We start from the raw sequence: 23,846 nt of genomic DNA, 5'->3' as shown, positions 1-23,846 counted from the left end.
ACAGTGTTGAAGGAATAATTTGTTTAGCAAAGTGATGGCTTTTTGGGGAAAAATTGTTCTTGTATCTAGTTGTTCTGGTGTGCAGTGCTCTATAGTGTCATTTTGAGGGAAGGAGCTGAAACAATTCATGCCTGGGATGTGAGGGGTCTGTAAATATTTTCACAGCCCTCTTTATGACTCATGCAGTATACAGGTCCTCGACTGAAGGCAGGTTGGTAGTAATTGTTTTTTCTGCAGTCCTAATTATCCTCTAAAATTGGGTCTGGTGCCTCAACTTATGACCATCTTGACTTATGATGGAAATCCCCAGCTCCATTATGGTTGCAGGTCAAGAACTACCTATATTTTAAATAGTCCGCACCTTGCCAAGATTTTAAAAATCTTGCAAGGTAGCTTGTGTTCTGAGGTAATACCTTGAAAGGTATCAGTCATTTTTAATTTTTTAAAAATAAAATAAAATATTTTCATTATTTTTAGTTTGGATAACCTGATATATCTTGCAATATTTGTCTGAAACTGTTGCTGATGTGGCCTTTGTAGATAAATACAGCTTTTAATTTCTAGAGTGCTTGCCAAGCCAGTTATGTTTATCTGTTTTGTTTAGTCTAATGAAGTCTAGTCTAACAAAGAGAAAGATTGGCGTGGCATGATAGCAGTCCTTCCAATAGTTGAGGGGCTGTTACAGAGAAGAGGAGGTCAACCTATTTTCCAAAGGACCTGAGGGCAGAGCAAAAAGTATCGGATGGAAGCCTATGAAAGAGATCGAACCTAGAATTAATAGCAATAACAACAGCACTTAAGACCTATATACCACTTCATAGTGCTTTAAAGCCCTCTCTAAATGATTTGCAGAGTCAGCATATTACCCCCAACAATCTGAGTCCTCATTCTACAGACCTTGGAAGGATGGAAGGATGAGTCAACCTTGAGCCAGTCAGAAACGAACTCCAGACTGGGCAGAATTTGTCTGCAATACTGCATTCTAACCAATGCACCACAATGGCTCTTAAGCAGGAAATCCCTGTCAGTGAGAACAATTAACCAGTGGAACTGTTTGCCTCCAAAAGTTGTGGTGAGTGCTCCACCACTGAAGGTTTTTAAGAAGAGATTGGACAGTCATTTGTCAGGAATGATATAGGGTCTCCTGCTCAAGGATGAGACTAGAAGACTTAGCACCCTCTACTCAAAATCACCTTTGATGCATTAATTCAATGTTTCAATCTTGGCACATGTTAACTTCAACCACCAGAGTTCTCCAGCCAGTATGCTGACCTGGGAATTCTGAGAGCTGAAGTCCATATATGTTACAGTTATCAAAGTTGAGAAAACTGCAGTAGATGACTTTAATCCAGTTTTATTTCATTTTTACTTTTAAGTCATGTGTGTGAAATTTATACATTTGTCAGTTCTTGGAATTGTTCAGGCACTTTCTGTTGCAGAGAATGACTATGTAATATTTTCAACAGAGTTAGTGGAATGTATCTATGGATCGTTGCCTCCATTGACATTAATAGAATAACCATATTGGAGAGCTGCAGACAAATAAGAGTGTGACGAAGTTCCATTTAGCTATAATCTGGTTCATTTCACTTAATATGTACAGTTAGATCAACCACTGTGATTTGTAAGTCACCATATATTGCTTAGTGTCGTCTTTGAGACCATTCCATTGCTGTAAACCTTGCAAAGAGATATGCAGCAAACAAATTTAATTAATAAATAATACATAGTTTGTTCAGTACCTGTTACACAAATTATGGCTCGCTATGAATTAGATCCATACAGGTATGTGAAGAACGGGCTTATTATTTTCTTTTACCTTTCCTTTTGTTAGCTTTGATTGACTATGTTTCTTGCTTTGGTGTTTTCTTTCTGGCTGGCTGAAGTCACCCTGCATTTATCTCCTTCCAATCACAGAATATTCCCTAGTGCATTTTATGGACCTCTTTGAAATGTCACATTACTGCAGCTTATACAGGCCATAAAATCTGATCCCCTCCCACAAATGTTTCCTGAGGACCTGCTAGCTTAATAAACTGCAGTTTTAGATGGTTGTGGCTGTCAGTGGAAGCTTGGATTTTGCAAACACACATATTCTTCTACTCTGAGAATGGTCGATGAGCAACTGGGATAGTTGATGAAGTAAAACAAATAAAGGTGCCAAAATGGAAATTAGTGTTGCTCCTGACAAACATATCTGCCAACTTGGATGACTGCACGATCCCATCAGAATACAAACTTGGTTGCTAAAAGCAGCATCTTGCAAACCATGTTGAGGGACAACAGCTTGAATTCAGAATTAAATTAAAAACAGCAATGGAGTAAGAATTCATTGTTTCAGGGCATGGTTGCTTAATGCTGGTTTAGAAGGTATGCACATCGACTGATTATTCAACAATGATTCAATCTTGGCGGCACTGAGAAATATTGTCAGCTTGGCACAACATTCATAACGAATGATGAATATGAAAAATCTAGTAGTAATTATGAGCCTGTATCTGTATAGCTACCTTTTTTTAGTTGTTGCTTTGTTTAAGAGTATCTTCTGCAGAACAAACATGCCAATTTCTGGTTAAGGAGAAATAGAATAGAATAGAATAGAATAGAATAGAATAGAATAGAATAGAATAGAATAGAATAGAATAGAATAGCTTTATTGGCCAAGTGTGATTGGACACACAAGGAATTTGTCTTGGTGTAAATACTCTCAGTATACATAAAGAAAAGATACATTCGCTAAGAATCAAGAATCATAACGTACAACACTTAATGACAGTCATAGGGTACAATCAACAATCAAATCATACTAGGAAACTGTCAATATAAATCATAAGGATACAAGCGCCAAAGTTACAGTCCTACAATCACAAGTGGTAAGGGATGGGTGATAAGGAGTGATGAGAAGATTAACAGTAATAGTAGTGCACACTTTGTAAATAGTTGAATAGTGTTGAGGGAATTATTTGTTTAGTAAAGTGATGGCTTTCGGGGGAAAACTGTCCTTGTATCTAGTTGTTCTGGTGTGCAGTGCTCTATAGCATCATTTTGAGGGTAGGAGTTGAAACAGTTTATGTCCGGGATGTGAGGGGTCTATCAACATTTTCACAGCCCTCTTTTTGACTCGTGCAGTATACAGGTCCTCGATTGAAGGCAAGTGGGTAGTAATTGTTTTTTCTGCAGTACTAATTATCCTCTGAAGTCTGTGTCTATCCTGTTGGGTTGCAGAACCAAACCAGACAGTTATAGAGGTGCAGATGACATACTCAATAATTCCTCTGTAGAACTGTATCAGCAACCTTGGGCAGTTTGAGCTTTCTGAGTTGGCACAGAAAGAACATTCTTTGTTGTGCTTTTTTGATGACGTTTTTAATGTTAGGGGTCCATTTTAGGTCATGTGAAATTTGAAGGTCTCTACTGTTGATACTGTGTTGTCTAGTATTGTAAGAGGTGGTAGTATGGGAGCATTTCTTCTAAAGTCTACCATCATTTCTACGGTTTTGAGTGTGTTCAGTTCCAGATTGTTCCCGTTACACCACGAAGCAAGTTGTATAACCTCCTGTCTGTATGCAGATTCATTGTTGTCTCAAATGAGACCAATGACTTTTGTGTCATCAGCAAACTTCAGTATTTTAACAGATGGATCATTTGAGATGCAGTCGTTGGTATATAGGGAGAAGAGATGTGGAGATAACTAATGGCCATCATCCTTTAACTGAGACTGTATGGCTGTAATGTTGACCTTGCCTTAGCAATAACAGAATAACAGAGTTGGAAGGAATCTTGGAGGTCTTCTACTCCAAACCCCTGTTCAAACAGGAAACACTTTACTGGGGTGTTAAACTGCCAGCTTGCGAGACAGATGTGTAATGCACAGGTCATGCTCACCTCAGTTCTGTGAATGGGGAAAATGTCACAAAATGTCACTTGATGGCAATGTGACACTGCAAGTTTGACACCCATGCCCTATACCATTTCAGACAAATGGTTGTCCAATCTCTTCTTAAAAACTTTCATTGTTGAAGCACCCACAACTTCTGAGGCAAGCTATTCCACGGCTTTCTCCTTAGTTCTAGATTCTCTCCCTGATTAGTTTCCATCCATTGCTTCTTGTCCTGTCTTCAGGTGCTTTGGAAAATAACTTGACCTCATTTTCTTTGTGGCAACCCCTTAGCTATTGGAACACTGCTATCATGTCACCCCCAGTCCTTCTTTTCATTAAACTAGACACACCCAATTCCAGCAACTGTTCTTCATTTGTTTAAGTTGAGGAATCTTGTAAGAAATTATATACAGCAAAATCACAGTTTTCGTGGCAACATTTGTTGAAAAATAAAAACTAGAACATGCAAGTGGAGGTTGGACTGGTTAAAAACTCTCGTTGGACAGGGTAACCAAGAAGGAATGAAGAAATAATTATCAGAGCATACTTTGCCCTCATATCTACTTGACAACTTTGTGTCTAGACTTTACTTGGAAGCAGGTTTGTAAAGAGTAAAGCAATTATTCTCAGGCCAAGTGTTATGCTTAAACTAACATTAAATTATAATGGCATGAAAAAACTAATCTATTGTTCTTATCTATAACTGCCCTGAAGTTTAAGAAGTGGCAATATAAGGTTGGGTTCCTTGCAGTTTCATCAATCTACAATGATAACACAGTGGCAGTGCATTATCTCTTTTGGTTCATGAATTATCTTTGGTCTTATGGTCCCGCCCTTGTCAAAATGGAGGAAATCATACTAATATCTTACATGAGTATCTTAAGATAAAGTGGGAGACTTTTAGCTCTCCAAGTGCTATTTGAATATTGTACTACAGTCAAGCCTCAAAGTAGAAATCTTGTCCTATCGTCTTTCTCTCATGCAAGGAAGAACTTGCACATGTTGGCTGCCTCATGACTTGTTATTTCTTCTGGTTGAAATAGCAGGTTATTTGGTAATTATGTGTTTTCACTGGTACCCATCATTTTGGGTACCCGTCATAAATTTAGTATTCAGCAGGTCTTCCAGAACGAATTACCAACAAGGACCGAGGTACCACTCTACTCAAACAACCATTACTATTACTGCTCATGCTGGCTGGGAGTGTGGAAATGATAGTTGCAAATGACCTGGAGGACAATAAGCACTCACTCGAAGAGTTATAGAGGTGATATCATCACAGCATTTTGAATATGTGTACAATATGTACACATACATGTAGAATATGTATACATACTGAGAATTAGTACAGGTAGCCTTCTACTTACAACCATTCATTAAGCATCATTCAAACTTAGGATGGTGCTGATATTGATAACTTAAGACCGGGTTTTGCACTTTCCATTGCAATGTCCCCACAGTTGCAATTTGTGCATTTGGCAAGTAGCTTGTATTTACAACGGTTGCGGCATCTCAGGATCATGTGACCACCATGGTGACCTTCCTAGTTGACAAGTTTGGCTTTTCTCAAAATGGGCAAAGCTGGATTCACTTAACGCACATGGCAACAAAGGTTGTAAAATCAGGCTTAGTCATGTGATGACTCACTTAACAATTGCACTGCTTAGCAAAAGACCTTTTGATCCTTTGACTTGGTTGCAAGCCAAAGACTACCTGTAATAGGTGACAGTTTCGCTCTCCCTCTCTCTCCCTCTCCCTCTCCCCCTCTCTCTCCCCCTCTCCCCCCTCTTTAAAATCACTATGGCTATTTTTATGACCATTTGGGTCTATCTTGACTCAGTGACTATATGGACAGGTCCATTCAATTTCTTCATGACATTTTTGCTGCGAAGGGGCATTTTCCAGAATGTTTTTCATCTTCCCTAAACACATTGACTTGGAGAGGATTATAACATGGTCTCCCCACCCTTCATCTAGCAGCTATAACCACTGCACCAAACTGACTTGCTGTACAAATTGTTGTACGGAAGCAAAATTAGTCAGGGTAAACAATAATCTCTGCCTTCCCATCATCTCTGGCCACATTGCATTCACATCATATTAGCTTCATATGTCTTGCTGGCAGCCACACTGAAGCTAAAATATGAGATCATCCACTTGAGTTATAAAGCAAACATCTTTATACGTTTAAGCTTGTTTATTTTATAATAATTGCTATCAGTTACCTGGGACTACATTATGAATCAGGAATGGCATTTAAAATATTGAATTTTCCTGTAACAAGATCCTGGCATCCGGAGATAATCTGCTTCTATCTCACTTCAGACTCATATGGCAGTCCACTGAGGAGAGCCAGAAAGAGAGTCTTGCCAGACCGCACCCTTGTGGCTACAATGCCGGTTGTATATTTCAGGGTTATTGTGTATAAATTAAAAGGTGCCGATTTAGGCTTCTCTACAATCTCTATTTTGGATTTCTCAAGATGCGTACAGGTGGTCCGTGTTTTAAGAGAAATCCTGTCCTCATGAATGGGCAAAACTTACTGATCTATTTCAGTTCAAATGCAGATGTCTTGAAGAACACAATGAACATGGTGTTGAGACTCTAGAAAAAGTGCAGAGAAGAGCAACCAGGATGATTATGGGACTGGAGACTAAAACATACGAAGAACGGTTACAGGAACTGGGCATGGCTAGTCTAGTGAAGAGAAGGACCAGGGGAGACAGGATAGCAGTGTTCCAATATTTGAGGGGCTGCCACAGAGAGGAAGGATTCAAGCTATTTTCTAAAGCACCAGAAGGCCAGACAAGGAATAATGGATGGAAACTGAGCAAGGAGAGATTTTATCTGGAAATAAGGAGAAATTTTCTGACAGTGAGAACAATCAACCAATGGAACAGAAGTGCCTTTGGAAGTTGTGGGAGCTTCATCACTGGAGGCTTTCAAGAAGAGATTGGACTTCCATTTGTCAGAAATGGTGTAGGATATCCCACTTGGGCAGGGGTTGGACTAGGTGACCTACAAGGTCCCTTCAATCTCTGATTATTTGTTATCTGTTATGTGGATTTATTTTTTGCTCATTTGGCTTTTTCTTTGTTTTTGCTCTTTGAATCTTTACATTGCAGGTATTTCTCGATATACAACCCTTCCTGACTGTTCAAAGTTACAAGAGCACTGAAAAAAAGTGGCATACGACCGTTTTTCACATTTACGACCATTGCAGTATTCCCCATGGTTGTGTGATCAAAATTGAGATGCTCGGTAACTTGCATGTATTTATAATTTTTGTAGTCCTGGGATCAGGTGATCACCTTTTGCGACCTTTCTCACAACGTGGAAGCCAGATTCACCTGACAGCCATGTTAATTAATTTAACAACTGCAGCCCAAATTTCTGTTGCTAAGAGAGGCATTTGTTAACTGAGTTTCCCCCCATGTTATCACCTTTATTGCCACAGTTGTTAAGTGAATCACTGCAGTTGTTAGGTTAGTAACATGGTTGTTAAGTGAATCTGGTATCCCCATTGACTCTGCTTTGCCACAAAAGATGATCACGCTGCATAATTTATCATGCTGTCATAAATATGGACCAATTATCCAGCCACTGAATTTTGATCACGTGACCATGGGAATACTGCAACCATCATATGAAAAATGATCAAAAATCACTTTTTTTTTCAGTGCCATTGTAACTTGGTCACTAAATGAATGGTTGTAAGTTGAGGACGACCTGTACTACTTTTAAGGATACACTAACAGAATCTTACCAGTCTGAAATTACTTCTCCCCTGCCTAGTTAACACTCCTGAAAATTAGAGAAGGTCCTTTTGAGATGCTTTCTCCAACCCTTTTTCAGACTCAAATTCTGTTTCTCAGACTATTGTCTAGGTTGTGGCTCTTCCCCTCATTTGCCAAGGTCATTCTCACACACCATTACAAAACCCAATTCACTGTAGCTCTCAAAACCAGCCAAAGCTGTTTGAGTGGATAATTCAAAACTGGGTCTGAAGTATCAGAGTGACCTTATTTTATAAAGATTGCCCATTATATTTCCTTTGGAAGATAAAGCAGGTCATCCTTTCTGAAAATGTACAATATTCCATTTCAAGGACATGTACAAACACACACACACAAACCACGCACTCTCAGCCCCCAAAGTAACATAAACATCTTTGTATAGAAGTGGTCCAATGTTGCTCCAGTTATAAATTAATTAAGGGCCAACGCAAAGCCACAGGAAGCAATATTTTATTAATAATCTTCTATGTTACAAACATTGAGTCATAGGGCTGGAAGGGACCTCTTCTAGTCCAACCCCTTGCCCAAGGCAGAAGACCCTATACCATCCATATACAAATTGATGCCTTTTATTGAAAACCTCCAGCAACTCCAGGAGGCTAGCTGCAGAGGTGGTATTCAGCAGGTTCCGACCAGTTCTAGAGAAGCAGTAGTGGAAATTTTGAGTAGTTTGGAGAACCGGCAAATGCCACCTCTGACTGGCCCTGCCCCCATCTCTTCTCTGCCCCCCCGAGTCCCAGCTGATTGGCTGGGTCTTCTTTTGTTGCCCTGCACAAGAGAACGGAGCTGGAAAGCAGGTTAGTGGGGTGGGGAGGGAATGGGGATTTTACAGTATCCTTCCCCTGCCATGCCTACCAAGCCATGCCATGCCCACCCAGCCATGTCATGCCCACCAAGCCATGCCACACCCACCAAGCCACACCCACAGAACCAGTAGTAAAAAAAAAATGAATCCCACTTGTTCCATTTATTAAATATTCTTAACTATCAGGAAATTAGTTAATTAACTCTCTAGTTACAGGTTGTATCTCCCTTTGATCAGCTTCCATCCGTTGCTTCTTGTCCTCAGGTGCTTTGGAGAATAAGTCAGTCCTGCCTTCTTTGTGACAGCCTCTCAAATACTGAAAGACAATTATCATCTCACCCTTAATCCTTTTCTTCCTTAAGCTACACATATCTAGTTTCCTTAACTGTTTTCCCTTTCTTGCTCTCCTTCTGCTGATATTCAGTGATATAAAGTGCCTAAATATTTTAGTTTCAGGGAACTCACCTAACCCTTTTGTGAACTCCCAAAGCTTAACAGTGCCTGATCACTGTTGGGACCAGTATATTTTTCAGGCCAGAAATGAACCTATGAAGCTCTTCTGAATTATTTCTATCTAACAAACCCTCAAGCTATTTTGGCAGCTATCTCCCCATGGAACAGGCTGCTGTAAAACTGTGCGGATTGCTTTTTTATTTATGAGGTCATTGCACATGTGTAGATTTGTGTAAGCATATGCATGAAAAATTCCTCCTGCCACGTATATAGAAAAAAGAATTACCAAGGTACTGATGAGTATTCCCAGTGTAACTTTTGACACATGCTAAATAAAACACAAACACGCAACCCAAAGCTGAACCCAGATAACAAGGCTTAATTGTAATGTTGTGCAGGATTTTGGCTCTTCTAATAAAACATATACCCGTATGTCCTTCCCCACACTGTGGCAAAGAGTAAAAAAAGCAAAATTCAAACCATGATGGAAAAAAGAGAGAAAGGAGCAGGGTTGAGATTCTACTGGTTTGGACTGGTTCGGGTGAACCAGTAGTTCTGGTGTTTGACCTCTTTCCTGTGCTTTATTTCCTGGATTTTTACCACAGCTGATTTGCACGGCAGATCAGTTTGCCACACCTCAGCTGTTTCAATCACAGGGACTGCAGTAAAAGGTAAGTAATTGAGTTGGAAATGGGCTTTTTAAAACATAGAGCACACAAACTGAAACCAATTGTTACACTGGTTGAATCGCACTACTGGAAAAGAGTGTTGTAGGATCCAATCTGGGTTGGAATGGGACAACTTGCTATGGCCAACTTCCCACAGCCAACTCACCACAGACAATTCGCTGTAGACAACTCACCGTGGTCACCTCATCATAGGACAACTTGCTGCGGGACAATTCAACAATTCAATTTAAGTATTTAAAATAATAATAAAAAAAATAGTTTTTGTCGTTCACGTTTCATTTTGTCCCTCCTTTTGCATCCTTTCTTCAAGTTCAGACTGCCCCAGGAGCTATTGATACAATTTTAGAGGAATTGAGTCTGTCATTTGTAGAACCTAGAATAACAGAGTTGAAAGGAACCTTGGAGGTCATCTAGTCCAATGCCCTCCTCAAGCAGGAAACGCTACACCATATCAGACAAATGTTGTCCAGTTTCTTCTTGAAAGTCATGCTGAAGCACCCATAACTTCTCAAGGCAAGCTATTTCACTGGTTAATGGTTCTCACTGTTAGGAAGTTTCTCCTAGTTCTAGGTTGCTTTTCTCATTGATTAATTTTCACCCATTGCTTCTTAGCACTAATGGTTGATACGAGTTGCTGCCAGCATCCTAGGTATCAGCCGAGTATCTTCTTAAGATATATGATGTTCCGAGTAGCACAGTTTTTTGCAGTTCTGCTGGTGGTATTGAAGGAACCTGCAATTTCTTGATGCATTTTATAAAATTCTTGGACATGGTACCAAGTGGCCCAATGACAATGGGAATCACTGTTACATGTTTCATCCATAATCACCGGGTTGTGATATTTCATATTTTCCCCCAGTTCTTTTTCCTTGACTCTGGAATCTCCTGGGACAGCAATATCAATAAATTGTATGCTTCTTATTTTCGGCAACTGTGATATTTGGCATGTTGTGTTCCAAATGACGATCTGTCTGTATTCGAAAATCTCACAAGATCTTCACCTTCTCATTTTCAACAACTTTTTCCACTTTATGTTCCCATGACTTTTTGGCATATTTTTTTTTAAGGCATATTTTTTACATAATGACCAGTGGATTAATTTAGCAACTTGGTCATGTCTAGCTTTGTAATCATTTTGTGTGATTTTGCTGCACTCACATATCAAATATGAAATAATAATAATAATAATAATAATAATAATAATAATAATAATAATAATTTGGTTGTGTTTCACCATGATTCATTGCATGGCTTGTTGAGCGCACTCAGTTCTGCTCCTTGGCCTAGACTTCTCTGACATGGGTGGACCTGCTGGTAGTTTGTATTACCTGCTCGCATAATCCGCCGATACATCACACAGTCCTAAACACTTGGGAAGTGTTTGACTAGTGATTTGTGGTACGAAACCTAGCATAGTTATCTCGTCTGCTGTGTATACTGTCATTTTTATGTACAACAACAACAACAACAACAACAATAATAATAATAATAATAATAATAATAATGCTTTGCAGAGTTTGTTCGAGAGACAAATTCCTCGTGTGACTAATCACACGTGGCCAAATAAAGTATTCATTTCAAATAAATGACTAACGACTCTTTAATTATCTAACAATATCAGATCTATTCGGTTACTATCTAGAGAATCACCACCTGACAGAAGAGGGGGAGTTGGTTATATTGTTCTGTTGTCATTAAAGGTTGTTGGGATTTTGTAGCCCAGATCTAGTAAACTTAGTGTCACACTGTGTACCTCATGTTTGGATTGTTGTAATGAGTATTCAGGACAATTCTTATATGTGGTCAAGAATCTGTAGTTGGAACAAAATACAAGAACCAGGTTATTGGGTAGGTGATCTGGCCATGCATGTATTATATCTATTCTGAAGCAATTGAATGGGCTACTGTTAGATAATTCTGTTCAAGGTTTTATTACAGTGTATAAGAGCCATGATGGGGCAGTGGTTAGAATGCAGTACTACAGGCTACTTCTGCGGACTGCTGGCTGCCAGCAGTTCAGCAGTTCGATTCTCACCAGCTCAAGGTTGATTCAGCCTTCCATCCTACTGAGATCGATAAAATGAGGACCCAGATTGTTGGGGCAATATGCTGATTCTGTAAATGACTTAGGGCTGTAAAGCACTGTGAAGTGGTGTATAAGTCTAAGGTAATGTCTAAGGCTATAAAATAATACAGGAGAATGCAATGGCTCAGCAGTTAAAGATGCTGAGCTTGTCAGCTGAATTTGAGACCCAAACATAAGGGGGTGAGCTCTTGTCCTTGCCTCAGATCCTGTCCACCTAGCAGTTCAAAACCATGCAAATGCAAGTAGATTAATACTGTTTTGGTGGGGAAATAACAGTGTTCTTTGCAGCTTTGGCATATAGTTATGCTGAGCAGATAACCATAGAAAATGTCTTTGGACAATGCTGGCCAAGAAACAGAGATAAGCGCTGCACCCTATAACATGACTGGACAGGGAAATTTTTATAAAGTAATACAGATAAGACCCAACATGACCACAATCAAACCCCAAATTTCCATAGCTAAGCCAGGCAATTGTAAATGATTTTGTTATGCTACAGAATTGGGCTGAAAGTAACATGAAGAAACTTAACAGAAAGAAATCAAATCCTTCCCTTCAGGAAAAGATATGAAATGCACAGATACAGAACAGGAGGAACCTGTCTTGAAAGTTATACATGGCATTCTGGTTGATATTTTGCTAAATATATTGATTTCCCATCACCCGGCAGGATAACTGTCACAGATATCCAAAAAATAGAAATGTAACAGGTGTGTCAATAAAGAAATGCTGTCTATTTCCCCCAGAAATCAAGGGGAAACTCTCTTTCATGCTAATATACATATTGCATCCAAATTAATGTTTCTAATTATAAGAGTAACAGGAATACAAACACAGATGCACAACTATGTGCACACATATATAGCTATCTCAATTTTGTCAGCTTCTTATTTTCCACACACATTGCTGGACTTTGATTTAAATGCAGTATTCTTTTGTTACTTTTTTCAGATAGTACAGATAAAGAGGAACTCCTATTTTCCGTTGTGGTTCAGCTGAACTTTCTGTGCAAGGTAGAACTAATGCTCATTCCTCATTTTAAAATGTTGGTTTAGCAGTCTTCCAGAAGTGCTACATTCTTGCAGTACAGAATAACAAAGTTGGAAGGGACTTTGGAGGTCTTCTAATCTAATCCACTGCTCAAGCAGGAGATCAGTGGTGGCTAACCTTTTTGAGCTCCTGTGCCAAAAATTATGTGCACACTTGTGCTCGTGTGCCAGCACCCAGAAGGCAATGCGTGCGCCCCCTCCATGCCCCCTGTGCATGCGCATGCAATCCCCCCCACCGCCGACCCCTTACCTGCACTGTGCCTCCCAGCTGATTTTCGGCCTCTCAGAAGCTTGAGGAAAAATTATGCAGCCTTTGCAGGCCAAAAAATGGGCTCATTTCATCACTTCCGGTATTTCCAGAAATACAGGAAGTGATGAAATGGGTCTATTTTTGGGCCTGCAAAGGCTTCCTCAAGCCTCTAGGAGGCCAAAAATCAGCTGTAAGGCGCGCGCATGGGCAGTGAGGTAAGTTTGCCTGTGGCTCACATGCTGGTACAAATGGCTCTGAGTGCTACCTGTGGCATGCATGCCATAGGTTCACCATCACGGCCCTATATCATTCTGGACAAATGGTTGTCCAATCTCTTCTTAAAAGCCTCCAGTGTTGGAGCACTCACAACTTCCAGAGGCAAGCCATTCCACTGACTAAATTATTCTTTCTGATAGGAAATTTCACTTTAATTCTAGGTCAGATCTCTCTTTGATAAGCTTCCACCCTTTCCTTCTTGTCCCACCCTCAGATGCTGTGGAAAATAGGTCAACTCTCTCTTCTCTTGATAGCCCCTCAAATATTGGAAGATTGCTATTAGATCACCCCTACTCCTCTTCTTTAGACTAGACATTCCCAGTTGTTGCAAACATCGATCGTACGGTTTAACCTCTAATTCCTTAATTATCTTTATTGCTCTTCTCTGCATTCTTTCTAGGGTCTCAAAATCTTTTTTTGCATTGTGGTGACCAGAATAGATGCAATACTTCAAGTATGGTATCACCAGTACGGTATAAAGTGATACTAAGACTTCACATGATCTAGACACTGTCTGTTGGTGCAGCACAGTGCTGGATCATTGTGGTCCATTAAAATCAGAGGTGGTATTCAGCAGGTTCTGACCAGTGCTGGAGAACCGGTAGCGGAAATTTTGAGTAGTTCAGAGAACCGGCAAATACTACCTCTGATGGAGATTTTACAGTATCCTTCCCCTGCCACACCCACCACAGAACCGGTAGTAAAAAAATTTGAATCCCACTCCTGATTAGGATACTAGATCCCTGTCAGTTATTATTATTGAGCCAGGTACCACCTATTCAAGAATGAGTCTACTGTTCATATAAATATGAACTTGGCTAAAGAAGAAACAAAGGGACAGTTTGTTTGAGGACAGTTTTGTTAAAAATAGTTAATGACCCATGCTTGAATAGGCCATTAACTGTATAGGGGCTCCTAAGAACATTCTGCAGCACTTATTCAGAAAAAAAGTCTCAATCACTGAAACAGACAACCATTTTAATGAAAAGTCCCTTCCTTCAATTTCCAGCATTCTCACTTCTATGAATTGTCCCATAATTGCTTCATAATTAGCCACTTCCTAAGGGAGCAAAATTTTCTTGTTTCCCAATTTTCTCTTCACAATTTTCTTTCTTTTCAAATAAGAAAATAAAACAATTTCACACTAAAAAAGGGAAAGAAAGAAAGATTACTGGGAGTAAACAAGTAATTAAAAAAGTGTCTTCTGAATTGAGCTTAATCCCTGGTGAACACTTAGATATGTGCATATAATTTTGAGCAGAAATAATCCAGAAATAATTTGGTGCTACCTTTTTCCAAATAGATTCTTTTCGATATATCCTGGTGGTCTTCCATTCTGGCATTGTACAAGTGGGATTTAATTTAGGTCACTAAGCATTAGCATCTGCTATGGATTGTAAATAAAGCATGCAAAAAATAACAATCAACAATCTGTATGGGCAAAATCTTACATTAAACATGCTCTAGTCCTGTTAGAAGAGCCATGGTGGTTAGAATGCAGTACTGCAGGCTACTTCTGCTGACTGTTGACTGCCAGCAGTTTTATTCTCACCAGCTCAAAGTTGACCCAGACTTACATCCTTCCGAGGTCAGTAAAATGAGGAGCCAGATTGTTGGGGGCAATGTGATGATTCCGTAAACCACTTAGAGAGGACACTAAAGCACTAAGAAGCAGTATATAAGTCTAAGTGCTATTGCTATTTGCATCAGGATATTTACAACTGCACGTGCAAAACCTATCTGCATAGTGTCAACTCATAAAGCATTCCTGGCCTGCTATCCCGTTGCCATGGGCAGCAGGGGAGAGAGCTGGTGCAGCAGCATGGCAGTCACAGCCAGAGGAACATTCCACGCATACCTTTCTCTGGCTGTATCCCAGAGGCCGTGATCTTTACAGCCTGCTCTGTTGGAGAATGTGATTTATGACACACCCAGGGTGCGAGGGGGAAAACAGGGTCATAGTTGAGCCATAAATTTTGTGGGGCAGACCTGACCTCACTTGGGTACCTGCTGACACGTTGCTCCTAATAAATAACTGTATTTCTTTTGAAAATTGGCTCAAGGCTCATGGTTTAATTAGGGCATCCATCGGAACCCTGACACATAGGTTTTCTCATAGCTTCACTTAAATATGGATGTAAGGCAAAGATACTTGTGTAGCTCTGTTCCCCTGTACATGAGTATATCCAAGACAATGAACACAAAATTCTAGATAATCTTTCATATGTCTATGGAGATTCTCAGTCATCCAGGTCATGGTTGTCCCAAAGGTGATTTTTCAAGAGGCACTTGGACCTTCTTTGTGTTTCCTTGAAGGTGTTTTGCTTCTCACCAAACTGATCTGACTGAATGGTGGAGAATGGAAGGATTTATATTCTATTTATATAATATTTATGTGGATATAAATCCTTCCATTCTCCATCATTCAGTCGGAACCGAAGAAGCTTCTTGGATAAGAAGTGAGACATCTTCAAGGAAAAGTAAAGGAAGTCCAGTTGCTTCTTGTAAAAGCACCTTTGGGAAAATCATTCAGATGATTTTCAACATGGGTTTAGCTTATCGGTGTTATAAATAAACAAAAAAGAATCATGGAGTTAAGTCTTTAGCATGAGTGAGAGAACACTGGTGCTGAAGATAGCGATGGTGATGAATAGCAATTGAAATAGCAAGGTATATATACCACTTCATAGTTCTTTACAGCCCTCTCTAAGAGGTTTAGAGTCAGCATATTGTCCCAACAATCTGGGTCCTCATTTTACTGACCTCGGAAGGATGGAAGGCTGAGTCAACCTTGAGCCAGTCAGAATCAAACTCCTGGCAGTGAGCAGTGAGTTAGCCTGCAATTCTAACTAACTACATTCTAACTATTGCACCACCATCTTTACTTTTACATTTATTTTGAAAATGACTTTTGCAGGGATTCTGCATGATAGGCAGAAGTTATAGACATAAAACCTTCTTTGCGGCTGCGTTAGAATGCATCCCCCCAATCCTTCAGTTGGCTGAAAATATTTTGGCATAAACTGGCATATGTTGGAGTCTTGGCCATTTTTTATATTTTTATATCGTGTTATTGTTTGTTAGAAAATAATGTAAGCTGCCCAGAGCTGCATGATGTGAGATCGGCATCTATATAAATCGAATCAAGAAATATAGAAATAATAAATAATAAATTATTCTGCTGCCAGTTGACAAACCTCCAATCTGACTCAGTAACAAAGCTGGCAGGTAGTGGTGTCATGAAGACTTTCAGTGAGGGAACAGTTAAGAGACATAATTTGGGAATTTCCAGATTCCTGTCATGCCCCCATCAGAGTCTGAATCTGTGGAGGAGGACAAGCTAGAGCTAGAACCAACAAAGATCGAGGGGGCAGCTTCACTGGCTTTGGAGGAATGTGGGGAGGAGCAGGCCAAGGCAGCCCAGGGCCCCTCAGGATTGGGACGGCTTGTTAGCAGGGAGAAACGGGGGCAGAATGACCGAGAGCAAGCAATGAACATGAGGAGCAACAGAGCTTAGGTGATGAGCCAGGGCCATCCCCTCCTGATCCCTGAGCATGGAGAGTGGAAAGAAGGTGGGAACAGCTCAGGCTGATCTGACGACTCAGAAGAAGAGTGCTCTACCCCTCTTCACAAGGCACACCTGGGGACTGAGATTTAAGGAGACGCTGTGGGAAGAGGCATTTGTTGGGAACAAACAATGAATTGGTAGTTTGGTGTGCTGGTACACACATTTGGAGTTTGCAGGACTGCTTGCTTCTTCCTTAGTTGTGGACTCGATGTTTGTTCCTTGTTTCGTGGACTCATTTCTCTGTTCCTTTGTTTTGCTGGACTGGGCACAGCCAGTGTGTTTGTGTGTGCACTTTGTTCTGAGACTTGCCAAGAGCATGGGAGCGTTTGAGGTGAAATTTGGAACATTAAAGGGGAGTTTGAACTCTCAGCTGGCTGTGTGACCTCCATGCCTTCTCCCAGGTCATCACAATTCCTTTCTTTTCCTACTGAATATTGCTTGTTCTTTAGGATGTGGTAGGATGGGATTGGACAAGATAGGGTGGTAACTGGTATGGAGTTTAGCCACCTTTAAAGCTGCCCTAATAATAGGTAACTAGTATGGAAGAGGACCCTGCCACAATCCATCAATCTAGGTATTCCTGAAAAAGCACAATCCTACAGCCTGGTTTACAAGTCACGTATGCAGAGGGGGAGTTGGACAAGCAACCACCTTTCCTTCCCATCAATTGGGCAACAGGTGTAGTAGAAGTGTCCATGGTAAAGCTTGAGGGAATGATCCAGAAGCATTGCAAATTGGGGTGGGATTCAAAATTTTTAACAACCGGTTCTGTGGGCATGGCTTAGGTGGTGGGTGTGGCTTGGTGGTCATGTCACTGGGTGGGCATGGCTTGGTGGTCATGTTATTGGCTGGATGTGGCCAACTCAACATCACTCACATCGAGGCATGCATCTCCTCTCCTGGCCTCTCATGACTGTGGGGATGTTGCAACAGTCATAAGTGTGAAAAAGGGTTAGAAGTCACTTTTTTCAGTGCCATTGTAACTTTGAATGGTCACTCCACACAAGCAAAGTACCAGCAAAGGAGGGGAAAAAAAACTCCAGAGAAGTTCCAGAGACAGGAAGTCTAGTCCTGCCAAGAATGTAATAAGGGTTAACGGAGAGGCAGTTTCTGTAGGCAACACCAGAATGTTTCCTTCCTGCCTTCCTTACAGGATTAGGCCAGTAATTTCTTCTAACAACCAGTTCTCTGAACTGCTTAGAATGTTAACAACTGGTTCTAGCAAATAGGTGCGAACTGGTAAAATCCCACCCCTGATTGCAAAGGAAAAGCAGGATAGATTCTGACTGGCAATACATGGAAGCAGCCTGCAGAGTATGCAAAATTGCACAGGAATAGCCAACATGGAACCATTTCCCCAAACTAATAAAAAAGGAGAAAAGTAGATTTGTGCTCTGTTTTTTAAACATAAATCCAATATCTGTCCAAAAATGCCAGCCCCATTTCTATGGCTCTTTCAGAACAGCATTAAACCACGTAGATATACAGTATGTGACATATGCCTGCATAATAGCCAATCAGACATTAAGGGAGTAGATTTATCGGTGGGAGCCACTGGCAGACCAAGTCAAAATGGGTAAGGAAGGCCATGTCCAGCAACCGCAATTGCTAAGTGGTCAATATTGGGGCAGATCTCAGACCCTGACCATATCATCATTATCACCACCACCACCACCACCACCACCAACAACAACAAATTGTCACAGATCATCCAAATGATATCGCTTGCCTAAAGAGAAGAGGGAAAACATATTTTAAAACTGGAACAGCTAAACAGAAATTTAAACTGCATGTTAGACCAATGTCTTAAAGATATGTTCTGCGAAACCAGTTAAGGCAGTCCTTGACTTATGCTTGGTTGCTTAGCGATTTTTTGAAGTTACAACTCAGTTATGAAGTTGTAATGGCTGCTCCCCTGGTCATACGATTGCCTTTTTGGGTGCCTGACAATTGACTCATATTTATGGCAGTTTGCAGTGTCCTGTATTCCTGTGACTGTGATTCACAACATTTTTGTTGGAAACCGGAGTTTACTTCTGTTTTCCAGCAGAAAAACCCAACCCTCTATTGGGTGTAGTGACTTTGCTTAATGATTGTGGTGTTTACTTGACAACTGCAGCATTGATTCAATAACAGCTGTAGTAATTGTTTAACAACCACTTCAAAAACAGATCATAAATTTGGGCACCGTCTCCTTTTAGGACAATCTGTATCAAGAAATCTTCGTGGCATATTTAGAGGGATGTTAGGATGAGTTCAAAAGCTTCACACAAACTCCCATATTATCAACATCCTAATCTTCATCTTTGTAATTATTTCACCTGTGCATTAGTAATTAACAGCACATTCTAGAACAGGAACCAATCGCAAAATATGCTTTTCTTAGGTGCTGAAGGGAGTTGGCATTTGAGCTCAAGAGACACAAATATACGCAGTGCTTGAAAGTAAATAATTGTTCTTTTCTTATGCTTGAGGCAGTAGAACATGGGGAAGAGCAGGAAATCGCCAGGGTTGACCTAACCCCCTAACCCCCCTAACAAACAATGCTGGGATTTGCTTGAAATAGCAACTCTTTTAGAAGCATCAATTAAGTAATTGGAGGAAGAGAACATCTTGAGAGGCTGCAGAGCATTATTCCGATAAATAGGTTATTGTGTCTGATCACATCTACCATAACAAGTGGCAAGCTTTCCAAATTCCAAACACTGACTCCAAAATATGAAGGATTTCTGTTGAATCATCAAAATCCTCTATCCCTCTGCTTCTCTCCATTCAGATTTCAAGAAGTCCTTTAAATCAGGCTGCACATATTTAAAATCTGCTATTAAAAAAAAAAAGAGTTTCCACTGAAATAAATCAATGAACAGACCTTTGAACATATTATACAGCTAGGCCTTTAGGCTGACTTAATTGTCATTTGCTTTCTAAGAGAATTTGGGAGTAGACTGGTCAATCCTTCTTTGAAAAAGAAGAAATCTATCCTACATATAGAGAGGTGGGGGAAAGAACTTTGGTTTGCATACATTTCGCATGCACCAATTCCTCTGCATATTTTTTTTTAAAAAAAAACGATGTTTACAATTGAAATAGAAATACAATCCATCTCATTATAACAAGAAAGACTGTGACTAGGTGGCTGATCAGCAAGGCTATTCATTCTGTTATTCAGATGCCATCAGCTAATCAGCTGGGATTGAAACAGACAGTAATTCAGACAGTGCAGGGATGGGCACTTAAATGTGGTTCCCAGAGGAATGCAACTTCAGGAGTGCAAGGTTTTGTTTTGGGGAAGGGAGAGGAATATCTATCTATCTATCTATCTATCTATCTATCTATCTATCTATCTATCTATCTATCTATCTATCTATCTATCTACCTACCTACCTACCTACCTACCTACCTACCTATCCACCCACCCATCCATCCATCCATCCATCCATCCATCCATCCATCCATCCATCCATCCATCCATCCATCTATCTATCTATCTATCTATCTATCTATCTATCTATCTATCTATCTATCTATCTATCTATCATCTAACATTTATTATTATATTTTAATAAAGAATTCAAAATAGCTAAACACCTAATACTCCTTTTTCCTCCTATTTGCCCCACAAGAAAAAACCCTGTGACTTGAGTTGGGCTGAGAGAGTGAGTGAGTGACTTTCCTGGTTTCTAGCCTGGTGTCTTAACCACTAGACCAAACTGTCTATCTCCAGGATGGAATGTAGTTCAAACTCCCAGAAGGGAGGGAATGCATTTTAGGGGAGCAAGAGGCAATTCAGCTCAGAGAGTCTGTGTGAGAGAAAGATGGAGAAGACAGCTCTTCCCTAACACTTCTCCCTAATACTAATGATTTACAGAGTCAGCAAATTGCCTCCAACAGTCCGAGTTCTCATTTTACCAACCTCAGAAGGATGGAAGGCTGAGTCAACCTTGAGCAGGTCAGGATCGAACTCCTGGCATTGGGCAGAGTCAGACGGAAATACTGCATTTTAACCACTGCGCCAGCATGGCTCATCAGAGGATATAGGACAGTGGTGGTGTTATGTTGTCGGCAGGACACAACGAGGCAGACACGGAGCTGAAGGTTAACATCTCTTTATTGAAGCATAACAGGTTGCTGCGGCTGCCCTGGCTGGGCTGGCAGCCCAGAGGGCGAGAGCGAGAGTTAGCTGATGCCGTTTGACAGCTCCCTTTTATAGCAGCTGTCAAACGGCCTCAACCAATGGGAATGGTTGATGCTCCCGCTCGAAGTGCGGACCAGACTGAGGACTGCAGATGTTAGGGACACAACACCCCTTCCCCTAGCTAGGGTTATGGCGGACCTGACTGGGAACTGCCGGTGTCAGGGACACAACACCCCTTTCCCTAGCTAGGGTCATGGCGGACCTGACTGGGAACTGCAGGTATCAGGGACACAACACCCCTTTCCCTAGCTAGGGTTATGGCGGACCTGACTGGGAACTGTAGTTGTCAGGGACATAGCAGGTGGCTAACCTTTTTGTTGTTGCATGCTGAAAGCGTGTGTGTGCATGTGCTTCAGATACCCAAAAATCAGCTGGCTGGCAGGGAGCGCCTGTGCGCATACCGCAGTGGGAAATGAGCTGGGCGACAGCCTCACACCAGTGGGAATCGAGTTACGCCACCGCCAGCTCTGCGTGCCACTTCCGGCACGTGTGCTATAGGTTCACTATCAGGATATAGGATATAAGATGATGTAAGAGAAGGAACTGGGTCTGTCATGAACTGAAGATCTAACCATGTTAGAACTGCAAACCACTACTGGAAGAACTGAGTCAATACAGGATTATAGTTCCTCTTGCTCCACCTGGAACCACAGAGGCCTGGCACAACTATGACATGCGGATTGTTACATTTTGAGTGAGCAGACAACTATTTTGGCCTTCTGGCCCAATGCTTCATAGAAGAATAAATTCTTCAAGGTCCTTCTAAAGCAAGGGTCTCAAACTCGATTTCTTTGAGGGCCGCATCAGGGTTGTGTTTGACCTTGTGGGGCTGAGGTGGGTGTGGTTGAGGTGGTCGTGACCAGCTTGACATCACTCATGTCGGGGGTGCCAGTGGTGGCATGAGTTCTCTGCCAGTGAAAATGGCCTCTTGAGAGCTCTGTTTTTGGCTGTGACGGCCTTCTGCAACCCTCTGCCAGAGCTCCATTTTCATTGGCAGAGGCACCGCGGGTTGGTCCTTCACTGTTTCCAGGGTGGCCCCAGTGGCTAGATCTAAACACCACACAGGCCGGATCCAGCCCATGGGCCTTGAGTTTGATACCCCTGCTCTAAAGGCTTAGAGTCATCCAGATTAGGCACACTTCCTGGGTCCTATTTTATTATGGGACATGGGGCATGTCTCATCTTTCCATGCTTATAGAACAATTATAGATAAATGTCCTGCAAATAACTAGACCCTGGATGTTATGGTATGTTGCCTTTCAAAATGGGAATAATCATATCTGACAGATGTGAAGCTTAACAACCCTGGGAAAAATATTGGGTGTGACTCACTTAACAATCACCTGTTTTAGTAACGAATTCTAATCCAATTGAGTTGTAAGGTGTACTACCTGGACACACATTCACAGTAGAGCACATAAATACTGGATAGCATTGGTCTTCTCAGCAAACCGCGATACAATACTTTCATGCAAATGCACTTATGTACAAGCACAGTAAATCACAATAATTGTGAGAAACTGTTGCAGTTACTTTTCCCCTCTCTGGCTCTTTGGATGATGCTTAGTGGGGTTACCTTTCCCACAATGGCCCAAACTATGACAGATGGGAAATGATGAGAAATTATGGCAGGTGTAGATCTGGACATTAAATGCTGATTGGAGAATTAGACCATTAAGAGTTAAACTTGACAGGCTTTCATTTCTTAAGGCCATTTTACCCCCCAAAGTAAATATTTATCCTGTCTAGTCATGTCTGATTTTAGGGGGTGATACTTATTTCTATTTCCTAGCCGAAGGAGACAGCATTGTCTCAAGATGCTTCGATGGTGACGTGCCTAGCAATACTATACACCGAGGTGTACCAAATTTGGTTTGCCTTCCCACCGAAGTGGTACCTATTTATCTACTCGCATTTGCATGCTTCCAAACTGCTAGGTTGGCAGGAGGGCCCAGCATATTAACCACTAGGCCGAGGGCCTTCTTAAATCTGCCCATTTTCCTACCAACAAGCTTGTTCATATGATATTATAATATCATAATATTTTTTCCCACACAATCCAGCTTAAATTCCCTTTGCTCAGGGGTGTCAAACTGGCGGCCTGCGGGCCAGATGCGTCACGCACAGGCCACACCCACCCCAGCTCCATGAAGAGGAAAAGCTTGTGATATGCCATGTGACATCAATGTGACGCCACAAATTTGACACTGGTGCCTTTGCCCATCTTCCCTAACAAATGCAAGGGGAGGCCGATGTGACAATTGAAACCTATTTCATGGTAGTGCCCTGACAACATTGCAAATAAAAAGGTGTACATGTACAAATTACAATCAATATTATCATTTCTTGTAAATTGGTTGATGGGGCTATTAAAAAGAGCATCTCCTCTTCCCACTTAACGTCTCTGCTCCCTACAATTTTGCCCTAGTTTGATACCACCATAAAGGAGGCCCACACCCCCAATCACGGTCTCTTGTGTGTAGCTGGTTTTCTGAGGACATTTTTTTAGCAACAGGGTGTGTCCCTCGCTTTAGCACTCCCTCCTTCCTCGTATTTATTTCCTCCCCCCCTTTTGTTTTTCTCTCTTGCATGCTGGCTTCTTTCCTTTCTGTGCGTTTAATTTCAAACGGAAAGCACAGCAAATGACTTGCTCTGCTTATGCAACTTCCTGTCTGGCCGCCTCTCCTCCCCCCCCCTTCTCCCCCATTTTCCTTCCCCCATGCAGCATTCGTACTAGTTGTTTTCGTTCCCAACGCCTTGTGATTTGGATTGCATATTTATTTATTGCATAAATATTG

This window comes from Pseudonaja textilis, chromosome 4 (genome assembly GCF_049901715.1).
Source record: "Pseudonaja textilis isolate UNSWEBS1 chromosome 4, rPseTex1.2, whole genome shotgun sequence".
In the NCBI taxonomy this organism is placed as follows: domain Eukaryota; kingdom Metazoa; phylum Chordata; class Lepidosauria; order Squamata; family Elapidae; genus Pseudonaja; species Pseudonaja textilis.
This window is presented reverse-complemented; position numbering follows the sequence as displayed.